Genomic DNA, 5,877 nt, shown 5'->3' with positions numbered 1-5,877 from the left:
AGCCTCCCAAGTAGCTGGGATTATAGGCACCTGCCACCACGCCCGGCTAAATTTTTGTATTTTTTAGGAGAGACGGGGTTTCACCATGTTGGCCAGGCTGATCTTAAACCCCTGACCTTGTGATCTGCCTGCCTTGGCCTCCCAAAGTGCTGGGATTACAGGTGTGAGCCACTGTGCCCAGCCCATATGCTTGTTTAATTCAAGATGCTCATCTCCTTGAAGTAGAAAATCATGCCTTACACATTTGTGAGCCCCCTCTACTTACCATCTGCCATAAAGTTTGAGTTGCCTCCTTGTGGGCCACCATGTTTGGGGATGAGAGAAAGCATTCATCTTACAGTGAGTCTTCTTTTTGAGTTCTTCTTTATTAAGTTTTCCTTGCTAAAAGGATCATATATGGTGGAGGGTCTGGTAGAAAAGGAAATAAGAAGGCAGGGCTGTGGGGTTTTGTATCTTGGTCTAGTCTAGCATATCGAATCTGCTGCCTTACATTTTGCTTTTGCAGGTGTGTCTTTCCTGGGCCGAGAAGTAGAGCCCAAGAGTGGACTTGCAAATATGCTGTCCTCTTCCCTCGCTGGCTCTCTGCAGCTCAGAGGTACACAGTTAAAAGGCAGACAGATAGGTAGATAGAGAGAGGGTTTCTGAGAAAACTCTGTTACGCTTGAGTAACTTCTAGAGAGGCCTGCTCTGGGTGGTCTCTGGTTGGGTCCTGTTCCAAACATTTCCTCTTGGATCTTCTAAGCATGAGGTTGTCACTGTTTGTCCCCCAACACTGGAGGGGGCCACTTTCAAGGATTAGAGAGAACATACGAATTATCTTTTTTGACTTAAAAGAAAAGGTATGGCTCTGGGGAGGGGATAGAGGGAAGGCAGTAAGGGTTACCATGATTTTTCTCAGAACAACACAGGGATCAACTCAACAAGCTCGTCACCCTTTGCCTGTCAGGAGCCACCAACATGTTGGAAGTCAGGTGAGCAAGGTTTAGGCAAGAGTTTTGTAGCATGCAGGAAGATAACTTTGAGAAGCTTAATAAAGCAGCTCCCAGCCGCAATTGCTGGGGTGCAGGAAGCCACTGCAAGGATAACTGGCAATGACTCAGTTTGTTAGTCACAGAATTTGATGGTTTAACTCTAGATCTACCAGTGCTTTATGGTAGAATCCTGAACTGGTCTGTCTTGTGCCCGGGTTTCCATATCTGGGAGGAATTGTTACCTGTCATTTCTGGCAATTTGACCAAACATTTTGACTGTTTTGGCTTTAAGATGGAAAGACATGCAGCCTTATTTATTCATCCATCCATTCATTCATTCACTTAGCAGATATGTATGACATACCTGCCATGTACCAGGAGAATACAGCAGTGAGCAAAACAGCCGAATTTTCTGACCTCATACACAAACTAGCACAAGTAAATACAGATACACAATACTGGGTGGTGAAAAATTCTCAAAAGAAAGATAAAGACAAGGTAAGGGGACAGAAGGTAATGCAGTACTGTTTCAGACAAAGCAATCTATCTAAAGGAGCCTCATTTGAGGGGGTGGCATTTCAGTGGGGATCTGAATGAGGTAAGAGTGTCCCTGGGGAAGCTCCCAGGTACCTGAAGAGAGAAAGGAGTCGATTGAGACAAATGCATAATAATAAGTTCCGTGGCCGGGCGCAGTGGCTCAAGCCTGTAATCCCAGCACTTTGGGAGGCCAAGACGGGCGGATTACGAGGTCAGGAGATCGAGACCATCCTGGCTAACACGGTGAAACCCCGTCTCTACTAAAAAATACAAAAATCTAGCCGGGCGAGGTGGCGGGCGCCTGTAGTCCCAGCTACTCGGGAGGCTGAGGCAGGAGAATGGCGTAAACCCGGGAGGCGGAGCTTGCAGTGAGCTGAGATCCGGCCACTGCACTCCAGCCCTGGCAACAGAGCGAGACTCCGTCTCAAAAAAAAAAAAAAAAAAAAAAAAAAGTTCCGTGAGCCTCAGTTTCCATGGTTTAAAATACAGCTAACAATGCCGCCCTGGCAAGGTGCTTCTGTAGATTAAATGCAATAGCACATATAAAGTGCTTTGCACGTGGTAGAAAGCCTCGGGTGAGTGTTTCAATGTTAGTGGATGTTGCTTTATATATCTTGGGTGAGCAGACTAGGAGCTCATTCTATTCTTCCCTAGGACCACTTCAATCTGCAGTCTCTCCAGGCCTCTTTCTCAGCCTGTAAAGGGAGGAAACAACTCTTGTTCCTTCCTCAAAGGAATGAAGGCAGCCAGGTGAGGAAGCATCTATAAGAATTCATTGAGCCAGCTCTTGGGAGAAAGGTCCCCAGAAAGCCAGAGCCATGTGAGAGGCCAGCCCTGACTGAAGGCTCAGCTCAGACTCCAGGACCAGGCCCGGTCTCTAAAAATGTAAGGCTTAGACTGTGGCAGAGACAGATTTGCACAAGAGAGAGCTGGGAAGAGAGCCAGTCCCCAGGATAGAGGCTCTGCAGAAGGGCAGGCTCAGAGTGACCGCCAGGAAGCAACAAAGCAGCCACACAAACAGGAAGCTGGCGACAGGGTGGGGCCTGCGCGGGCCTGGAGGAACGGCTGCGGGGGAGCTGGGATGCACCCGTGATGCACCCTGGGACAGGAAGGGAGGCCGCTGCCCGGGCCTGCAGTGAGAGTTACCTGCCATTCAAGTACCAACTAAAGCTTCCCCTTTCATTTTTCTTAAAAGGACATCAGAAAGCTGCCTATTTTCTAACCCCCTCCCCAACTCCCATCTCCCACGTCTGTTTTTTTTAAGAAAAAAACAAAAACAAAAACAAAAAACACCCCCTTTTTTACCGATGTACACATCCGCCTGGTAATTAATGAAATGCCATTTCATCCCAAGGTCTGTCATTGCACTCTGCTGAGTCCAGAAGCTGGGAATCCATGCCAGCCTTATTATTTAGAAAACTGCCGGATAGGGGCATCTTGCAGAAGACTGACTCCCAATGACAACAGGATCTGCATCTAAAATAACATGAGTAGATTGCGGATTGATTCATGGGATCCAGCACTGAGCAGCCCAAACTCCATCCTTCCAAGTTTCATCTCCGAACTCCTGTCAGTCTCAAAATTGATAGAGCAGCGTGAAGCCATTAAACAGAGTTATGTCGGCAATCACCTTTCTCATTCTCTCATATGGGTGCCAATACGTCAAGGGGACCCAGGCAAGGGAACAACAGGGTGGCTTTTTTTTTAGCATTATGACAAGCAAATGCTTGAATACCAAGGAGCACATGAGCTTTACAGCAGCAGAGAAAAAAGAAAAGAAAAGAAAAAAAAAAAAAAAGCCCCCACACGGACGCCTGCCTCCAACTCCAGTGGCCCTGCACGGTGTAAAAAGGAGATTGCTAACAAAAAGGTTATTCAGCGCTTCTCCGAATAAACCCAAAGGTAACAAGTATGGACGGAGCAGATGTCAGGAGGCTGAGCTCTAGTTTGGAAAACTGCCGAGATATTTAAAAATAGCGCTTTCTTATTAACCCGAGCATAATGCTGAAAGTCCTTTAAAATAAAACTTCCCAGATGCCACCTGCATCTGACATGGCAATAGGATGAATGCCAGTGTGCCCACTGATACTGGAAATGCTCTCAAGAAACAGCCTCGACTGATTGTTCCGGCACAAACAAATCACAAACTAATTTATGTATTCCTGCAGCTGCACCCCAGCCGAGGCGGGGGAGTCGGACCAATTCACAGTTGACTAGTGCTGCCTCATTCTTTGCAGATTTTGGCATTTAACTATAATTAAGATTTATTGTTCACTAGCTTGCAGGTCAGGGCAAGCATGACAATATGGGTGACTTTTCTGTTTACTAGTGAAATGTCTGGTAGGAGGAAGCCTCAAACCTTCCAAGCAGAACTTGACAGAAATAAATAGCGCCTCTTCTCTCCAGGACTAGCACATTACCGATTTTAATCAGATGTGAGGAGTCACTTGAAGGGAGGGCAGGGACAAATCGGAAAGAGCTAGTGAACTGTGCTGTTGCTTTTGCACCAGAAGGGTAATGGCCGGAAGCCAAATCAATTATTGCTGATCTTCAGGATTTGGGAAAGGGATTGTCTGCTTGGTGTGGGAGGGAGGGAGCCCTTGATGCCGACAAAGGTTCTGCAGAGACTGGGACCTGCGGTTTCTTATGGCCTCTCCTTGCCATTGAAAGGAGAACTATTCCTCATCTCTTCTTACTCTCAAGGATGTCGTTGGACCAGATCAGATGGCCCGAGGAGGAGGGAAGCAGGGTTCGGCAGTCAGCGGCCACTCACCTGCCTTTACCGTCTGTCTGCTGCGGTCCTGGGCAGGTGACCCACCACATAGTGGGTGTGAAGGAACAGACAATCCTGAGCAGAGAGATGAAGAAGGGCATCCCATCCTCACTGCTTTATTAGAAGGCAGAAATGCTAACGTGCAATGTGCTTCCATTTTCTAGCATCTATAATGATTGTATATCACCGTTTGGGCTCCTTGGGATATTTTTGTCGGTGTCTATATAAAACAGAAAAACATCACTCACAAGGACCAGAGGTTTGGAGCCTGAGCCTGTTCTGTTTCTCTTGTTCCCTGACAGAGGAGGAGGGAAAATCTTTTGCCCTTCTGTAGTGCTGCTAACTACAGAATGTAATTACATAAAACTACAGAATGTAATTACATATAATAATGTAAAAAATGCCTTTGCATCTCACCTTAAACTGTAAAGGATTCAAAATATGGCTTTCAATATCTATACAACACTTTAGGAAACAATTAAAGGTGAAATAAGTGAGTGAGAAAATTGGGTGATTCCTGCATTCTTCTGTTTTGTGCTGCCTGTTAACATTAGCGCTATCAGTTCCTGGAAGCTGAAGTTCCTGGTCTGATTCAGTACTGTAGTAATGCAGGGCTTAATTCCAGCACATTTGTTTTTCTCTTTATCAGAAAAGGATCTCGAGATTCTGAGAAGTAAAAGGAAACTTTTGTTTTGACATTAGGAGAAGGTTGTAAAAGCAAGCATTTTCCCCAAAGGTGAAAAGGGTGTGAAATTAATTTTAGTAGTGTTTAGATATGAGATCAGAAAAAGGATTTAAAAGAAAACTTTTCACCTATTTTAGCAAGTGAGGGTGTTTTATAGTAGCAGATACCAGATTGCTAATGCTGTGGAATTCAGTTCAATTAAAGTGTTACTGAACCATGGAAGAGGAAAATAGAATTGTGGGAGGGTGGATTCTAATATTTAGATTTGGCTATTTGTAGTATTTTTAACCACTTTAAAAGTCATGTTCTTAGTTGTACTAAAGTCACTATCATTAGTTGAATTTTCAGATTTTGCCAGTTAAATCAGCATCACTTTATCCTAAGGAAACCCGAGACAGGCACAGAAAGATTCCAGTAAGTTTCCCAGAGAGCAAACCTGACCCTAAATGCAAGCCTGGTTTACTGAGTCATGGAACTTTGAACTTGGTGATGCTCTGTAAGGTCATCTCCTGAGAAAGCAAGCAGCCACCATGCCGCTCCCGTATTGCTGATAGAAGCAAATCACATTTATAAACACGGGCATCTGCCACTGTGGACACAAGCCGGCACAGAAAAGGACGCGCAGGACACAGCAGCCATTTAGTGGACAGGAGGTCGTTGAGCACACGGCCCCTGGATACAGACTAGGGAAGGGGGAGGGAGGGAGCAGTGTGGCAGGGCAATGCGCTTGGAACAGGTGGGAAGCTGGAGGAAAATCACTTTGCTCTCAGCTGGGGAGGGCTTTGTGGAGGAAGCAGGATTTCAGGAGCTGCTAGAGTGATTGCAGGAGACAGCTTGACAGGATGGGATGGGGCAGGATTCCAAGCACAGGGACTCCTGCCCAGGAACGAAGGAAATCTTGAAGGAGGGAA

The sequence above is a fragment of the Colobus angolensis genome, unplaced genomic scaffold (assembly GCF_000951035.1).
Source record: "Colobus angolensis palliatus isolate OR3802 unplaced genomic scaffold, Cang.pa_1.0 Scaffold92, whole genome shotgun sequence".
Taxonomy (NCBI): domain Eukaryota; kingdom Metazoa; phylum Chordata; class Mammalia; order Primates; family Cercopithecidae; genus Colobus; species Colobus angolensis.
The sequence above is the reverse complement of the archived record's forward strand: the minus strand, read 5'-3'. Positions refer to the sequence as shown.